Genomic DNA, 20,000 nt, shown 5'->3' on the forward strand with positions numbered 1-20,000 from the left:
CAAGCGTCCGATCAGCGGGACGAATTTGACAACTCTGGCCGGACCTCTGGAACTCCATCCCGGGTAACCGGGGCAAATTTTTCCGCTTGATCGCCCTTCCACTGGTTAACCATTTGCCCTTTCGGACTTAGTCTCTGGACATTATTCGACTGATTTTCTGGTTAACCATTTGCCCTTTCGGACTTAGTCTCTGGGCATTATTTTCGACTTTTTGGTTAATGATTTCACACTTTTTACTTACTTTTGCGCTTTTTGGTTAATGATTACTCTGCTTACTGGTTAATTATTTGCCCTTTCGGACTTAGTCTCTGGACATTATTTTCGAGTTTTTGGTTAATGATTTCACACTTTTAACATATTTTTGCGCTTTTTGGTTAATGATTACTCTGCTTACTGGTTAACCATTTGCCCTTTCGGACTTAGTCTCTGGACATTATTTTCGAGTTTTTGGTTAATGATTTCACACTTTTAACATATTTTTGCGCTTTTTGGTTAATGATTACTCTGCTTACTGGTTAACCATTTGCCCTTTCGGACTTAGTCTCTGGACATTATTTTCGAGTTTTTGGTTAATGATTTCACACTTATAACATATTTTTGCGCTTTTTGGTTAATGATTACTCTGCTTACTGGTTAACCATTTGCCCTTTCGGACTTAGTCTCTGCACATTATTTTCGAGTTTTTGGTTAATGATTTCACACTTTTAACATATTTTTGCGCTTTTTGGTTAATGATTTCATACTTTTTACTTACTTTTGCGATTTTTGGTTAATGATTACTCTGCTTACTGGTTAACCATTTGCCCTTTCGGACTTAGTCTCTGGAGATTATTTTCGAGTTTTTGGTTAATGATTTCACACTTTTTACTTACTTTTGCGATTTTTGGTTAATGATTACTCTGCTTACTGGTTAACCATTTGCCCTTTCGGACTTAGTCTCTGGACATTATTTTCGAGTTTTTGGTTAATGATTTCACACTTTTAACATATTTTTGCGCTTTTTGGTTAATGATTACTCTGCTTACTGGTTAACCATTTGCCCTTTCGGACTTAGTCTCTGCACATTATTTTCGAGTTTTTGGTTAATGATTTCACACTTTTAACATATTTTTGCGCTTTTTGGTTAATGATTACTCTGCTTACTGGTTAACCATTTGCCCTTTCGGACTTAGTCTCTGGAGATTATTTTCGACTTTTTGGTTAATGATTTCACACTTTTAACTTAATTTTGTGCTTTTTGGTTAATGATTTCATACTTTTTACTTACTTTTGCCCTTTTTGGTTAATGATTACTCTGCTTACTGGTTAACCATTTGCCCTTTCGGACTTAGTCTCTGGACATTATTTTCGAGTTTTTGGTTAATGATTTCACACTTTTAACATATTTTTGCGCTTTTTGGTTAATGATTACTCTGCTTACTGGTTAACCATTTGCCCTTTCGGACTTAGTCTCTGGACATTATTTTCGAGTTTTTGGTTAATGATTTCACACTTATAACATATTTTTGCGCTTTTTGGTTAATGATTACTCTGCTTACTGGTTAACCATTTGCCCTTTCGGACTTAGTCTCTGCACATTATTTTCGAGTTTTTGGTTAATGATTTCACACTTTTAACATATTTTTGCGCTTTTTGGTTAATGATTTCATACTTTTTACTTACTTTTGCGATTTTTGGTTAATGATTACTCTGCTTACTGGTTAACCATTTGCCCTTTCGGACTTAGTCTCTGGAGATTATTTTCGAGTTTTTGGTTAATGATTTCACACTTTTTACTTACTTTTGCGATTTTTGGTTAATGATTACTCTGCTTACTGGTTAACCATTTGCCCTTTCGGACTTAGTCTCTGGACATTATTTTCGAGTTTTTGGTTAATGATTTCACACTTTTAACATATTTTTGCGCTTTTTGGTTAATGATTACTCTGCTTACTGGTTAACCATTTGCCCTTTCGGACTTAGTCTCTGCACATTATTTTCGAGTTTTTGGTTAATGATTTCACACTTTTAACATATTTTTGCGCTTTTTGGTTAATGATTACTCTGCTTACTGGTTAACCATTTGCCCTTTCGGACTTAGTCTCTGGAGATTATTTTCGACTTTTTGGTTAATGATTTCACACTTTTAACTTAATTTTGTGCTTTTTGGTTAATGATTTCATACTTTTTACTTACTTTTGCCCTTTTTGGTTAATGATTACTCTGCTTACTGGTTAACCATTTGCCCTTTCGGACTTAGTCTCTGCACATTATTTTCGAGTTTTTGGTTAATGATTTCACACTTTTAACATATTTTTGCGCTTTTTGGTTAATGATTACTCTGCTTACTGGTTAACCATTTGCCCTTTCGCACTTAGTCTCTGGAGATTATTTTCGACTTTTTGGTTAATGATTTCACACTTTTTACTTACTTTTGCGATTTTTGGTTAATGATTTCACACTTTTTACTTACTTTTGCGATTTTTGGTTAATGATTACTCTGCTTACTGGTTAACCATTTGCCCTTTCGCACTTAGTCTCTGGAGATTATTTTCGAGTTTTTGGTTAATGATTTCACACTTTTTACTTACTTTTGCGATTTTTGGTTAATGATTACTCTGCTTACTGGTTAACCATTTGCCCTTTCGGACTTGGTCTCTGGACATTATTTTCGAGTTTTTGGTTAATGATTTCACACTTTTTACTTACTTTTGCGATTTTTGGTTAATGATTACTCTGCTTACTGGTTAACCATTTGCCCTTTCGGACTTAGTCTCTGGACATTATTTTCGAGTTTTTGGTTAATGATTTCACACTTTTAACATATTTTTGCGCTTTTTGGTTAATGATTACTCTGCTTACTGGTTAATTATTTGCCCTTTCGGACTTAGTCTCTGCACATTATTTTCGAGTTTTTGGTTAATGATTTCACACTTTTAACATATTTTTGCGCTTTTTGGTTACTGATTTCATACTTTTTACTTACTTTTGCGCCTTTTGGTTAATGATTACTCTGCTTACTGGTTAACCATTTGCCCTTTCGGACTTAGTCTCTGGACATTATTTTCGAGTTTTTGGTTAATGATTTCACACTTTTTACTTACTTTTGCGATTTTTGGTTAATGATTACTCTGCTTACTGGTTAACCATTTGCCCTTTCGGACTTAGTCTCTGGACATTATTTTCGGGTTTTTGGTTAATGATTTCACACTTTTTACTTACTTTTGCGATTTTTGGTTAATGATTACTCTGCTTACTGGTTAACCATTTGCCCTTTCGGACTTAGTCTCTGGACATTGTTTTCGACATTTTGGTTAATGATTTCACACTTTTAACTTAATTTTGTGCTTTTTGGTTAATGATTTCATACTTTTTACTTACTTTTGCGATTTTTGGTTAATGATTTCATACTTTTTACTTACTTTTGCGATTTTTGGTTAATGATTTCATACTTTTTACTTACTTTTGCCCTTTTTGGTTAATGATTTCATACTTTTTACTTACTTTTGCGATTTTTGGTTCATGATTACTCTGCTTACTGGTTAACCATTTGCCCTTTCGGACTTGGTCTCTGGACATTATTTTCGACTTTTTGGTTAATGATTTCACACTTTTAACTTAATTTTGTGCTTTTTGGTTAATGATTTCATACTTTTTACTTACTTTTGCCCTTTTTGGTTAATGATTACTCTGCTTACTGGTTAACCATTTGCCCTTTCGGACTTAGTCTCTGCACATTATTTTCGAGTTTTTGGTTAATGATTTCACACTTTTAACATATTTTTGCGATTTTTGGTTAATGATTACTCTGCTTACTGGTTAACCATTTGCCCTTTCGGACTTAGTCTCTGGAGATTATTTTCGACTTTTTGGTTAATGATTTCACACTTTTAACATATTTTTGCGCTTTTTGGTTACTGATTTCATACTTTTTACTTACTTTTGCGCCTTTTGGTTAATGATTACTCTGCTTACTGGTTAACCATTTGCCCTTTCGGACTTAGTCTCTGGAGATTATTTTCGAGTTTTTGGTTAATGATTTCACACTTTTTACTTACTTTTGCGATTTTTGGTTAATGATTACTCTGCTTACTGGTTAACCATTTGCCCTTTTGGACTTAGTCTCTGGAGATTATTTTCGACTTTTTGGTTAATGATTTCACACTTTTTACTTACTTTTGCGATTTTTGGTTAATGATTTCACACTTTTTACTTACTTTTGCGATTTTTGGTTAATGATTACTCTGCTTACTGGTTAACCATTTGCCCTTTCGGACTTAGTCTCTGGAGATTATTTTCGAGTTTTTGGTTAATGATTTCACACTTTTTACTTACTTTTGCGATTTTTGGTTAATGATTTCACACTTTTTACTTACTTTTGCGATTTTTGGTTAATGATTACTCTGCTTACTGGTTAACCATTTGCCCTTTCGGACTTGGTCTCTGGACATTATTTTCGAGTTTTTGGTTAATGATTTCACACTTTTTACTTACTTTTGCGATTTTTGGTTAATGATTACTCTGCTTACTGGTTAACCATTTGCCCTTTCGGACTTAGTCTCTGGAGATTATTTTCGAGTTTTTGGTTAATGATTTCACACTTTTTACTTACTTTTGCGATTTTTGGTTAATGATTACTCTGCTTACTGGTTAACCATTTGCCCTTTCGGACTTGGTCTCTGGACATTATTTTCGAGTTTTTGGTTAATGATTTCACACTTTTTACTTACTTTTGCGATTTTTGGTTAATGATTACTCTGCTTACTGGTTAACCATTTGCCCTTTCGGACTTAGTCTCTGGACATTATTTTCGAGTTTTTGGTTAATGATTTCACACTTTTAACATATTTTTGCGCTTTTTGGTTAATGATTACTCTGCTTACTGGTTAACCATTTGCCCTTTCGGACTTAGTCTCTGCACATTATTTTCGAGTTTTTGGTTAATGATTTCACACTTTTAACATATTTTTGCGCTTTTTGGTTAATGATTACTCTGCTTACTGGTTAACCATTTGCCCTTTCGGACTTAGTCTCTGGAGATTATTTTCGACTTTTTGGTTAATGATTTCACACTTTTAACTTAATTTTGTGCTTTTTGGTTAATGATTTCATACTTTTTACTTACTTTTGCCCTTTTTGGTTAATGATTACTCTGCTTACTGGTTAACCATTTGCCCTTTCGGACTTAGTCTCTGCACATTATTTTCGAGTTTTTGGTTAATGATTTCACACTTTTAACATATTTTTGCGCTTTTTGGTTAATGATTACTCTGCTTACTGGTTAACCATTTGCCCTTTCGCACTTAGTCTCTGGAGATTATTTTCGACTTTTTGGTTAATGATTTCACACTTTTTACTTACTTTTGCGATTTTTGGTTAATGATTTCACACTTTTTACTTACTTTTGCGATTTTTGGTTAATGATTACTCTGCTTACTGGTTAACCATTTGCCCTTTCGCACTTAGTCTCTGGAGATTATTTTCGAGTTTTTGGTTAATGATTTCACACTTTTTACTTACTTTTGCGATTTTTGGTTAATGATTACTCTGCTTACTGGTTAACCATTTGCCCTTTCGGACTTGGTCTCTGGACATTATTTTCGAGTTTTTGGTTAATGATTTCACACTTTTTACTTACTTTTGCGATTTTTGGTTAATGATTACTCTGCTTACTGGTTAACCATTTGCCCTTTCGGACTTAGTCTCTGGAGATTATTTTCGAGTTTTTGGTTAATGATTTCACACTTTTAACATATTTTTGCGCTTTTTGGTTAATGATTACTCTGCTTACTGGTTAACCATTTGCCCTTTCGGACTTAGTCTCTGGACATTATTTTCGAGTTTTTGGTTAATGATTTCACACTTTTAACATATTTTTGCGCTTTTTGGTTAATGATTACTCTGCTTACTGGTTAACCATTTGCCCTTTCGGACTTAGTCTCTGGACATTATTTTCGAGTTTTTGGTTAATGATTTCACACTTATAACATATTTTTGCGCTTTTTGGTTAATGATTACTCTGCTTACTGGTTAACCATTTGCCCTTTCGGACTTAGTCTCTGCACATTATTTTCGAGTTTTTGGTTAATGATTTCACACTTTTAACATATTTTTGCGCTTTTTGGTTAATGATTTCATACTTTTTACTTACTTTTGCGATTTTTGGTTAATGATTACTCTGCTTACTGGTTAACCATTTGCCCTTTCGGACTTAGTCTCTGGAGATTATTTTCGAGTTTTTGGTTAATGATTTCACACTTTTTACTTACTTTTGCGATTTTTGGTTAATGATTACTCTGCTTACTGGTTAACCATTTGCCCTTTCGGACTTAGTCTCTGGACATTATTTTCGAGTTTTTGGTTAATGATTTCACACTTTTAACATATTTTTGCGCTTTTTGGTTAATGATTACTCTGCTTACTGGTTAACCATTTGCCCTTTCGGACTTAGTCTCTGCACATTATTTTCGAGTTTTTGGTTAATGATTTCACACTTTTAACATATTTTTGCGCTTTTTGGTTAATGATTACTCTGCTTACTGGTTAACCATTTGCCCTTTCGGACTTAGTCTCTGGAGATTATTTTCGACTTTTTGGTTAATGATTTCACACTTTTAACTTAATTTTGTGCTTTTTGGTTAATGATTTCATACTTTTTACTTACTTTTGCCCTTTTTGGTTAATGATTACTCTGCTTACTGGTTAACCATTTGCCCTTTCGGACTTAGTCTCTGGACATTATTTTCGAGTTTTTGGTTAATGATTTCACACTTTTAACATATTTTTGCGCTTTTTGGTTAATGATTACTCTGCTTACTGGTTAACCATTTGCCCTTTCGGACTTAGTCTCTGGACATTATTTTCGAGTTTTTGGTTAATGATTTCACACTTATAACATATTTTTGCGCTTTTTGGTTAATGATTACTCTGCTTACTGGTTAACCATTTGCCCTTTCGGACTTAGTCTCTGCACATTATTTTCGAGTTTTTGGTTAATGATTTCACACTTTTAACATATTTTTGCGCTTTTTGGTTAATGATTTCATACTTTTTACTTACTTTTGCGATTTTTGGTTAATGATTACTCTGCTTACTGGTTAACCATTTGCCCTTTCGGACTTAGTCTCTGGAGATTATTTTCGAGTTTTTGGTTAATGATTTCACACTTTTTACTTACTTTTGCGATTTTTGGTTAATGATTACTCTGCTTACTGGTTAACCATTTGCCCTTTCGGACTTAGTCTCTGGACATTATTTTCGAGTTTTTGGTTAATGATTTCACACTTTTAACATATTTTTGCGCTTTTTGGTTAATGATTACTCTGCTTACTGGTTAACCATTTGCCCTTTCGGACTTAGTCTCTGCACATTATTTTCGAGTTTTTGGTTAATGATTTCACACTTTTAACATATTTTTGCGCTTTTTGGTTAATGATTACTCTGCTTACTGGTTAACCATTTGCCCTTTCGGACTTAGTCTCTGGAGATTATTTTCGACTTTTTGGTTAATGATTTCACACTTTTAACTTAATTTTGTGCTTTTTGGTTAATGATTTCATACTTTTTACTTACTTTTGCCCTTTTTGGTTAATGATTACTCTGCTTACTGGTTAACCATTTGCCCTTTCGGACTTAGTCTCTGCACATTATTTTCGAGTTTTTGGTTAATGATTTCACACTTTTAACATATTTTTGCGCTTTTTGGTTAATGATTACTCTGCTTACTGGTTAACCATTTGCCCTTTCGCACTTAGTCTCTGGAGATTATTTTCGACTTTTTGGTTAATGATTTCACACTTTTTACTTACTTTTGCGATTTTTGGTTAATGATTTCACACTTTTTACTTACTTTTGCGATTTTTGGTTAATGATTACTCTGCTTACTGGTTAACCATTTGCCCTTTCGCACTTAGTCTCTGGAGATTATTTTCGAGTTTTTGGTTAATGATTTCACACTTTTTACTTACTTTTGCGATTTTTGGTTAATGATTACTCTGCTTACTGGTTAACCATTTGCCCTTTCGGACTTGGTCTCTGGACATTATTTTCGAGTTTTTGGTTAATGATTTCACACTTTTTACTTACTTTTGCGATTTTTGGTTAATGATTACTCTGCTTACTGGTTAACCATTTGCCCTTTCGGACTTAGTCTCTGGACATTATTTTCGAGTTTTTGGTTAATGATTTCACACTTTTAACATATTTTTGCGCTTTTTGGTTAATGATTACTCTGCTTACTGGTTAATTATTTGCCCTTTCGGACTTAGTCTCTGCACATTATTTTCGAGTTTTTGGTTAATGATTTCACACTTTTAACATATTTTTGCGCTTTTTGGTTACTGATTTCATACTTTTTACTTACTTTTGCGCCTTTTGGTTAATGATTACTCTGCTTACTGGTTAACCATTTGCCCTTTCGGACTTAGTCTCTGGACATTATTTTCGAGTTTTTGGTTAATGATTTCACACTTTTTACTTACTTTTGCGATTTTTGGTTAATGATTACTCTGCTTACTGGTTAACCATTTGCCCTTTCGGACTTAGTCTCTGGACATTATTTTCGGGTTTTTGGTTAATGATTTCACACTTTTTACTTACTTTTGCGATTTTTGGTTAATGATTACTCTGCTTACTGGTTAACCATTTGCCCTTTCGGACTTAGTCTCTGGACATTGTTTTCGACATTTTGGTTAATGATTTCACACTTTTAACTTAATTTTGTGCTTTTTGGTTAATGATTTCATACTTTTTACTTACTTTTGCGATTTTTGGTTAATGATTTCATACTTTTTACTTACTTTTGCGATTTTTGGTTAATGATTTCATACTTTTTACTTACTTTTGCCCTTTTTGGTTAATGATTTCATACTTTTTACTTACTTTTGCGATTTTTGGTTCATGATTACTCTGCTTACTGGTTAACCATTTGCCCTTTCGGACTTGGTCTCTGGACATTATTTTCGACTTTTTGGTTAATGATTTCACACTTTTAACTTAATTTTGTGCTTTTTGGTTAATGATTTCATACTTTTTACTTACTTTTGCCCTTTTTGGTTAATGATTACTCTGCTTACTGGTTAACCATTTGCCCTTTCGGACTTAGTCTCTGCACATTATTTTCGAGTTTTTGGTTAATGATTTCACACTTTTAACATATTTTTGCGATTTTTGGTTAATGATTACTCTGCTTACTGGTTAACCATTTGCCCTTTCGGACTTAGTCTCTGGAGATTATTTTCGACTTTTTGGTTAATGATTTCACACTTTTAACATATTTTTGCGCTTTTTGGTTACTGATTTCATACTTTTTACTTACTTTTGCGCCTTTTGGTTAATGATTACTCTGCTTACTGGTTAACCATTTGCCCTTTCGGACTTAGTCTCTGGAGATTATTTTCGAGTTTTTGGTTAATGATTTCACACTTTTTACTTACTTTTGCGATTTTTGGTTAATGATTACTCTGCTTACTGGTTAACCATTTGCCCTTTTGGACTTAGTCTCTGGAGATTATTTTCGACTTTTTGGTTAATGATTTCACACTTTTTACTTACTTTTGCGATTTTTGGTTAATGATTTCACACTTTTTACTTACTTTTGCGATTTTTGGTTAATGATTACTCTGCTTACTGGTTAACCATTTGCCCTTTCGGACTTAGTCTCTGGAGATTATTTTCGAGTTTTTGGTTAATGATTTCACACTTTTTACTTACTTTTGCGATTTTTGGTTAATGATTTCACACTTTTTACTTACTTTTGCGATTTTTGGTTAATGATTACTCTGCTTACTGGTTAACCATTTGCCCTTTCGGACTTGGTCTCTGGACATTATTTTCGAGTTTTTGGTTAATGATTTCACACTTTTTACTTACTTTTGCGATTTTTGGTTAATGATTACTCTGCTTACTGGTTAACCATTTGCCCTTTCGGACTTAGTCTCTGGAGATTATTTTCGAGTTTTTGGTTAATGATTTCACACTTTTTACTTACTTTTGCGATTTTTGGTTAATGATTACTCTGCTTACTGGTTAACCATTTGCCCTTTCGGACTTGGTCTCTGGACATTATTTTCGAGTTTTTGGTTAATGATTTCACACTTTTTACTTACTTTTGCGATTTTTGGTTAATGATTACTCTGCTTACTGGTTAACCATTTGCCCTTTCGGACTTAGTCTCTGGACATTATTTTCGAGTTTTTGGTTAATGATTTCACACTTTTAACATATTTTTGCGCTTTTTGGTTAATGATTACTCTGCTTACTGGTTAACCATTTGCCCTTTCGGACTTAGTCTCTGCACATTATTTTCGAGTTTTTGGTTAATGATTTCACACTTTTAACATATTTTTGCGCTTTTTGGTTAATGATTACTCTGCTTACTGGTTAACCATTTGCCCTTTCGGACTTAGTCTCTGGAGATTATTTTCGACTTTTTGGTTAATGATTTCACACTTTTAACTTAATTTTGTGCTTTTTGGTTAATGATTTCATACTTTTTACTTACTTTTGCCCTTTTTGGTTAATGATTACTCTGCTTACTGGTTAACCATTTGCCCTTTCGGACTTAGTCTCTGCACATTATTTTCGAGTTTTTGGTTAATGATTTCACACTTTTAACATATTTTTGCGCTTTTTGGTTAATGATTACTCTGCTTACTGGTTAACCATTTGCCCTTTCGCACTTAGTCTCTGGAGATTATTTTCGACTTTTTGGTTAATGATTTCACACTTTTTACTTACTTTTGCGATTTTTGGTTAATGATTTCACACTTTTTACTTACTTTTGCGATTTTTGGTTAATGATTACTCTGCTTACTGGTTAACCATTTGCCCTTTCGCACTTAGTCTCTGGAGATTATTTTCGAGTTTTTGGTTAATGATTTCACACTTTTTACTTACTTTTGCGATTTTTGGTTAATGATTACTCTGCTTACTGGTTAACCATTTGCCCTTTCGGACTTGGTCTCTGGACATTATTTTCGAGTTTTTGGTTAATGATTTCACACTTTTTACTTACTTTTGCGATTTTTGGTTAATGATTACTCTGCTTACTGGTTAACCATTTGCCCTTTCGGACTTAGTCTCTGGAGATTATTTTCGAGTTTTTGGTTAATGATTTCACACTTTTTACTTACTTTTGCGATTTTTGGTTAATGATTACTCTGCTTACTGGTTAACCATTTGCCCTTTCGGACTTGGTCTCTGGACATTATTTTCGAGTTTTTGGTTAATGATTTCACACTTTTTACTTACTTTTGCGATTTTTGGTTAATGATTACTCTGCTTACTGGTTAACCATTTGCCCTTTCGGACTTAGTCTCTGGACATTATTTTCGAGTTTTTGGTTAATGATTTCACACTTTTAACATATTTTTGCGCTTTTTGGTTAATGATTACTCTGCTTACTGGTTAATTATTTGCCCTTTCGGACTTAGTCTCTGCACATTATTTTCGAGTTTTTGGTTAATGATTTCACACTTTTAACATATTTTTGCGCTTTTTGGTTACTGATTTCATACTTTTTACTTACTTTTGCGCCTTTTGGTTAATGATTACTCTGCTTACTGGTTAACCATTTGCCCTTTCGGACTTAGTCTCTGGACATTATTTTCGAGTTTTTGGTTAATGATTTCACACTTTTTACTTACTTTTGCGATTTTTGGTTAATGATTACTCTGCTTACTGGTTAACCATTTGCCCTTTCGGACTTAGTCTCTGGACATTATTTTCGGGTTTTTGGTTAATGATTTCACACTTTTTACTTACTTTTGCGATTTTTGGTTAATGATTACTCTGCTTACTGGTTAACCATTTGCCCTTTCGGACTTAGTCTCTGGACATTGTTTTCGACATTTTGGTTAATGATTTCACACTTTTAACTTAATTTTGTGCTTTTTGGTTAATGATTTCATACTTTTTACTTACTTTTGCGATTTTTGGTTAATGATTTCATACTTTTTACTTACTTTTGCGATTTTTGGTTAATGATTTCATACTTTTTACTTACTTTTGCCCTTTTTGGTTAATGATTTCATACTTTTTACTTACTTTTGCGATTTTTGGTTCATGATTACTCTGCTTACTGGTTAACCATTTGCCCTTTCGGACTTGGTCTCTGGACATTATTTTCGACTTTTTGGTTAATGATTTCACACTTTTAACTTAATTTTGTGCTTTTTGGTTAATGATTTCATACTTTTTACTTACTTTTGCCCTTTTTGGTTAATGATTACTCTGCTTACTGGTTAACCATTTGCCCTTTCGGACTTAGTCTCTGCACATTATTTTCGAGTTTTTGGTTAATGATTTCACACTTTTAACATATTTTTGCGATTTTTGGTTAATGATTACTCTGCTTACTGGTTAACCATTTGCCCTTTCGGACTTAGTCTCTGGAGATTATTTTCGACTTTTTGGTTAATGATTTCACACTTTTAACATATTTTTGCGCTTTTTGGTTACTGATTTCATACTTTTTACTTACTTTTGCGCCTTTTGGTTAATGATTACTCTGCTTACTGGTTAACCATTTGCCCTTTCGGACTTAGTCTCTGGAGATTATTTTCGAGTTTTTGGTTAATGATTTCACACTTTTTACTTACTTTTGCGATTTTTGGTTAATGATTACTCTGCTTACTGGTTAACCATTTGCCCTTTTGGACTTAGTCTCTGGAGATTATTTTCGACTTTTTGGTTAATGATTTCACACTTTTTACTTACTTTTGCGATTTTTGGTTAATGATTTCACACTTTTTACTTACTTTTGCGATTTTTGGTTAATGATTACTCTGCTTACTGGTTAACCATTTGCCCTTTCGGACTTAGTCTCTGGAGATTATTTTCGAGTTTTTGGTTAATGATTTCACACTTTTTACTTACTTTTGCGATTTTTGGTTAATGATTTCACACTTTTTACTTACTTTTGCGATTTTTGGTTAATGATTACTCTGCTTACTGGTTAACCATTTGCCCTTTCGGACTTGGTCTCTGGACATTATTTTCGAGTTTTTGGTTAATGATTTCACACTTTTTACTTACTTTTGCGATTTTTGGTTAATGATTACTCTGCTTACTGGTTAACCATTTGCCCTTTCGGACTTAGTCTCTGGAGATTATTTTCGAGTTTTTGGTTAATGATTTCACACTTTTTACTTACTTTTGCGATTTTTGGTTAATGATTACTCTGCTTACTGGTTAACCATTTGCCCTTTCGGACTTGGTCTCTGGACATTATTTTCGAGTTTTTGGTTAATGATTTCACACTTTTTACTTACTTTTGCGATTTTTGGTTAATGATTACTCTGCTTACTGGTTAACCATTTGCCCTTTCGGACTTAGTCTCTGGACATTATTTTCGAGTTTTTGGTTAATGATTTCACACTTTTAACATATTTTTGCGCTTTTTGGTTAATGATTACTCTGCTTACTGGTTAACCATTTGCCCTTTCGGACTTAGTCTCTGCACATTATTTTCGAGTTTTTGGTTAATGATTTCACACTTTTAACATATTTTTGCGCTTTTTGGTTAATGATTACTCTGCTTACTGGTTAACCATTTGCCCTTTCGGACTTAGTCTCTGGAGATTATTTTCGACTTTTTGGTTAATGATTTCACACTTTTAACTTAATTTTGTGCTTTTTGGTTAATGATTTCATACTTTTTACTTACTTTTGCCCTTTTTGGTTAATGATTACTCTGCTTACTGGTTAACCATTTGCCCTTTCGGACTTAGTCTCTGCACATTATTTTCGAGTTTTTGGTTAATGATTTCACACTTTTAACATATTTTTGCGCTTTTTGGTTAATGATTACTCTGCTTACTGGTTAACCATTTGCCCTTTCGCACTTAGTCTCTGGAGATTATTTTCGACTTTTTGGTTAATGATTTCACACTTTTTACTTACTTTTGCGATTTTTGGTTAATGATTTCACACTTTTTACTTACTTTTGCGATTTTTGGTTAATGATTACTCTGCTTACTGGTTAACCATTTGCCCTTTCGCACTTAGTCTCTGGAGATTATTTTCGAGTTTTTGGTTAATGATTTCACACTTTTTACTTACTTTTGCGATTTTTGGTTAATGATTACTCTGCTTACTGGTTAACCATTTGCCCTTTCGGACTTGGTCTCTGGACATTATTTTCGAGTTTTTGGTTAATGATTTCACACTTTTTACTTACTTTTGCGATTTTTGGTTAATGATTACTCTGCTTACTGGTTAACCATTTGCCCTTTCGGACTTAGTCTCTGGAGATTATTTTCGAGTTTTTGGTTAATGATTTCACACTTTTTACTTACTTTTGCGATTTTTGGTTAATGATTACTCTGCTTACTGGTTAACCATTTGCCCTTTCGGACTTGGTCTCTGGACATTATTTTCGAGTTTTTGGTTAATGATTTCACACTTTTTACTTACTTTTGCGATTTTTGGTTAATGATTACTCTGCTTACTGGTTAACCATTTGCCCTTTCGGACTTAGTCTCTGGACATTATTTTCGAGTTTTTGGTTAATGATTTCACACTTTTAACATATTTTTGCGCTTTTTGGTTAATGATTACTCTGCTTACTGGTTAATTATTTGCCCTTTCGGACTTAGTCTCTGCACATTATTTTCGAGTTTTTGGTTAATGATTTCACACTTTTAACATATTTTTGCGCTTTTTGGTTACTGATTTCATACTTTTTACTTACTTTTGCGCCTTTTGGTTAATGATTACTCTGCTTACTGGTTAACCATTTGCCCTTTCGGACTTAGTCTCTGGACATTATTTTCGAGTTTTTGGTTAATGATTTCACACTTTTTACTTACTTTTGCGATTTTTGGTTAATGATTACTCTGCTTACTGGTTAACCATTTGCCCTTTCGGACTTAGTCTCTGGACATTATTTTCGGGTTTTTGGTTAATGATTTCACACTTTTTACTTACTTTTGCGATTTTTGGTTAATGATTACTCTGCTTACTGGTTAACCATTTGCCCTTTCGGACTTAGTCTCTGGACATTGTTTTCGACATTTTGGTTAATGATTTCACACTTTTAACTTAATTTTGTGCTTTTTGGTTAATGATTTCATACTTTTTACTTACTTTTGCGATTTTTGGTTAATGATTTCATACTTTTTACTTACTTTTGCGATTTTTGGTTAATGATTTCATACTTTTTACTTACTTTTGCCCTTTTTGGTTAATGATTTCATACTTTTTACTTACTTTTGCGATTTTTGGTTCATGATTACTCTGCTTACTGGTTAACCATTTGCCCTTTCGGACTTGGTCTCTGGACATTATTTTCGACTTTTTGGTTAATGATTTCACACTTTTAACTTAATTTTGTGCTTTTTGGTTAATGATTTCATACTTTTTACTTACTTTTGCCCTTTTTGGTTAATGATTACTCTGCTTACTGGTTAACCATTTGCCCTTTCGGACTTAGTCTCTGCACATTATTTTCGAGTTTTTGGTTAATGATTTCACACTTTTAACATATTTTTGCGATTTTTGGTTAATGATTACTCTGCTTACTGGTTAACCATTTGCCCTTTCGGACTTAGTCTCTGGAGATTATTTTCGACTTTTTGGTTAATGATTTCACACTTTTAACATATTTTTGCGCTTTTTGGTTACTGATTTCATACTTTTTACTTACTTTTGCGCCTTTTGGTTAATGATTACTCTGCTTACTGGTTAACCATTTGCCCTTTCGGACTTAGTCTCTGGAGATTATTTTCGAGTTTTTGGTTAATGATTTCACACTTTTTACTTACTTTTGCGATTTTTGGTTAATGATTACTCTGCTTACTGGTTAACCATTTGCCCTTTTGGACTTAGTCTCTGGAGATTATTTTCGACTTTTTGGTTAATGATTTCACACTTTTTACTTACTTTTGCGATTTTTGGTTAATGATTTCACACTTTTTACTTACTTTTGCGATTTTTGGTTAATGATTACTCTGCTTACTGGTTAACCATTTGCCCTTTCGGACTTAGTCTCTGGAGATTATTTTCGAGTTTTTGGTTAATGATTTCACACTTTTTACTTACTTTTGCGATTTTTGGTTAATGATTTCACACTTTTTACTTACTTTTGCGATTTTTGGTTAATGATTACTCTGCTTACTGGTTAACCATTTGCCCTTTCGGACTTGGTCTCTGGACATTATTTTCGAGTTTTTGGTTAATGATTTCACACTTTTTACTTACTTTTGCGATTTTTGGTTAATGATTACTCTGCTTACTGGTTAACCATTTGCCCTTTCGGACTTAGTCTCTGGAGATTATTTTCGAGTTTTTGGTTAATGATTTCACACTTTTTACTTACTTTTGCGATTTTTGGTTAATGATTACTCTGCTTACTGGTTAACCATTTGCCCTTTCGGACTTGGTCTCTGGACATTATTTTCGAGTTTTTGGTTAATGATTTCACACTTTTTACTTACTTTTGCGATTTTTGGTTAATGATTACTCTGCTTACTGGTTAACCATTTGCCCTTTCGGACTTAGTCTCTGGACATTATTTTCGAGTTTTTGGTTAATGATTTCACACTTTTAACATATTTTTGCGCTTTTTGGTTAATGATTACTCTGCTTACTGGTTAACCATTTGCCCTTTCGGACTTAGTCTCTGCACATTATTTTCGAGTTTTTGGTTAATGATTTCACACTTTTAACATATTTTTGCGCTTTTTGGTTAATGATTACTCTGCTTACTGGTTAACCATTTGCCCTTTCGGACTTAGTCTCTGGAGATTATTTTCGACTTTTTGGTTAATGATTTCACACTTTTAACTTAATTTTGTGCTTTTTGGTTAATGATTTCATACTTTTTACTTACTTTTGCCCTTTTGGTTAATGATTACTCTGCTTACTGGTTAACCATTTGCCCTTTCGGACTTAGTCTCTGCACATTATTTTCGAGTTTTTGGTTAATGATTTCACACTTTTAACATATTTTTGCGCTTTTTGGTTAATGATTACTCTGCTTACTGGTTAACCATTTGCCCTTTCGCACTTAGTCTCTGGAGATTATTTTCGACTTTTTGGTTAATGATTTCACACTTTTTACTTACTTTTGCGATTTTTGGTTAATGATTTCACACTTTTTACTTACTTTTGCGATTTTTGGTTAATGATTACTCTGCTTACTGGTTAACCATTTGCCCTTTCGCACTTAGTCTCTGGAGATTATTTTCGAGTTTTTGGTTAATGATTTCACACTTTTTACTTACTTTTGCGATTTTTGGTTAATGATTACTCTGCTTACTGGTTAACCATTTGCCCTTTCGGACTTGGTCTCTGGACATTATTTTCGAGTTTTTGGTTAATGATTTCACACTTTTTACTTACTTTTGCGATTTTTGGTTAATGATTACTCTGCTTACTGGTTAACCATTTGCCCTTTCGGACTTAGTCTCTGGAGATTATTTTCGAGTTTTTGGTTAATGATTTCACACTTTTTACTTACTTTTGCGATTTTTGGTTAATGATTACTCTGCTTACTGGTTAACCATTTGCCCTTTCGGACTTGGTCTCTGGACATTATTTTCGAGTTTTTGGTTAATGATTTCACACTTTTTACTTACTTTTGCGATTTTTGGTTAATGATTACTCTGCTTACTGGTTAACCATTTGCCCTTTCGGACTTAGTCTCTGGACATTATTTTCGAGTTTTTGGTTAATGATTTCACACTTTTAACATATTTTTGCGCTTTTTGGTTAATGATTACTCTGCTTACTGGTTAATTATTTGCCCTTTCGGACTTAGTCTCTGCACATTATTTTCGAGTTTTTGGTTAATGATTTCACACTTTTTACTTACTTTTGCGATTTTTGGTTAATGATTTCACACTTTTTACTTACTTTTGCGATTTTTGGTTAATGATTACTCTGCTTACTGGTTAACCATTTGCCCTTTCGGACTTAGTCTCTGGAGATTGTTTTCGAGTTTTTGGTTAATGATTTCACACTTTTTACTTACTTTTGCGATTTTTGGTTAATGATTTCATACTTTTTACTTACTTTTGCGATTTTTGGTTAATGATTACTCTGCTTACTGGTTAACCATTTGCCCTTTCGGACTTAGTCTCTGCACATTATTTTCGAGTTTTTGGTTAATGATTTCACACTTTTAACATATTTTTGCGATTTTTGGTTAATGATTACTCTGCTTACTGGTTAACCATTTGCCCTTTCGGACTTAGTCTCTGGAGATTATTTTCGAGTTTTTGGTTAATGATTTCACACTTTTTACTTACTTTTGCGATTTTTGGTTAATGATTTCACACTTTTTACTTACTTTTGCGATTTTTGGTTAATGATGACTCTGCTTACTGGTTAATTATTTGTACTTTCGGACTTGGTCTCTGGACATTATTTTCGAGTTTTTGGTTAATGATTTCACACTTTTAACATAATTTTGCGCTTTTTGGTTAATGATTACTCTGCTTGCTTGTTACTGATTTCCCCTTTCGGACTTGATCTCTGGCCGTTCTTTTCGACCTTTTTGGATGAGGTTTCCACACTCTGAAATTATTTTGGGCTCACTGATTAGGCGAGATCAAGGGGGCATGCCTGGGCACTTTGGGCTCAGTTTGGGAAGGCGGCGTCCGTGTGCTCCTCCGCCCTTCCCGCACTTGCGGCTAGGTTTGCCAAACTGCGCTGACCCGCAGCCCTGCCTTTTTGCCCACGGCACACGGAACGACTCAAGTCTGGCTCCGTTCCAGGCCGTTGCCTCCGGCTGCCCGCCGTCCGGCCGGCCTGGGACGTACCCCGGCTGACGGCGCCGGAGGCCCTCTAGCAGCCACCGGTGCCGCGGGCCAATGGGTCCGGGCGTTCCGGAGCTATCGGTGGGGAAGTGCTCTCCCCTTTTCCTGACGCCGTTCGCCCGAGCAGAGGTGCAGCCTGACGGGACTGCTGTCGCCTTCCGCGGCGCACCGGCCCCTTTCACCTGCCGTCGACCGCGCGGAGCTCGGACCTCCCTCCCCGAAGTTATGGCCCCGGCGCCGGAGGGTGCCCGGGGCCGGGCATTCAGCGGGGTGAGTCTTCACCTTCCCGGTCAGCCTGCGGGGTCGGTGCGCCGGCACTCGACGCCGGAGGGTCCCCTCTTTCCGTAGAGCCCCGCCCGGTGCCGATCGGCCGGCGGATTGCGGAGCGAACCGCGCCTGACCGACGGGCCTCGGAAACCCGTTGCAGTCGACCGGGGGGGAACCGGACAGCGGGACGAGGTGCCGATTCCACCCGCAGATTCGATCCCGAAATCCCGCGGGATTCGGCGGTCCGACCCGACAGATTCAAACGTCGCCCGGGCGGCCCCCAGCGGTCGGGCCGGCCTGGTTCCGCCACCGCCCGATGCCCCTCGCCCCCGGCTACCGCCGGCCGCGCAGACCGAGCGAATGCGGCCGGACGTCCGGCGGCAATCGGCCGGAAAGCGGTATGGCCATTTCCTACTGTCCCTCGGACGGGCAGAGGGGCGGCGCCGGGGCACTCGCGGACCAGGCCGCGCCCCTCCGAGCCCTACCGCCTGCCGTCGACCGCGCGGGGATCGGACCTCCCTCCCCGAAGTTATGGCCCCGGAGCCGGAGGGTACCCGGGGCCGGGCATTCAGCGGGGTGAGTCTTCACCTTCCCGGTCAGCCTGCGGGGTCGGTGCGCCGGCACTCGACGCGGGAGGGTCCCCTCTTTCCGTAGAGCCCCGCCCGGTGCCGATCGGCCGGCGGATTGCGGAGCGAACCGCGCCTGACCGACGGGCCTCGGAAACCCGTTGCAGTCGACCGGGGGGGGGAACCGGACAGCGGGACGAGGTGCCGATTCCACCCGCAGATTCGATCCCGAAATCCCGCGGGATTCGGCGGTCCGACCCGACAGATTCAAACGTCGCCCGGGCGGCCCCCAGCGGTCGGGCCGGCCTGGTTCCGCCACCGCCCGATGCCCCTCGCCCCCGGCTACCGCCGGCCGCGCAGACCGAGCGAATGCGGCCGGACGTCCGGCGGCAATCGGCCGGAAAGCGGTATGGCCATTTCCTACTGT

Source organism: Heterodontus francisci, unplaced genomic scaffold, assembly GCF_036365525.1.
Source record: "Heterodontus francisci isolate sHetFra1 unplaced genomic scaffold, sHetFra1.hap1 HAP1_SCAFFOLD_776, whole genome shotgun sequence".
Lineage (NCBI taxonomy): Eukaryota > Metazoa > Chordata > Chondrichthyes > Heterodontiformes > Heterodontidae > Heterodontus > Heterodontus francisci.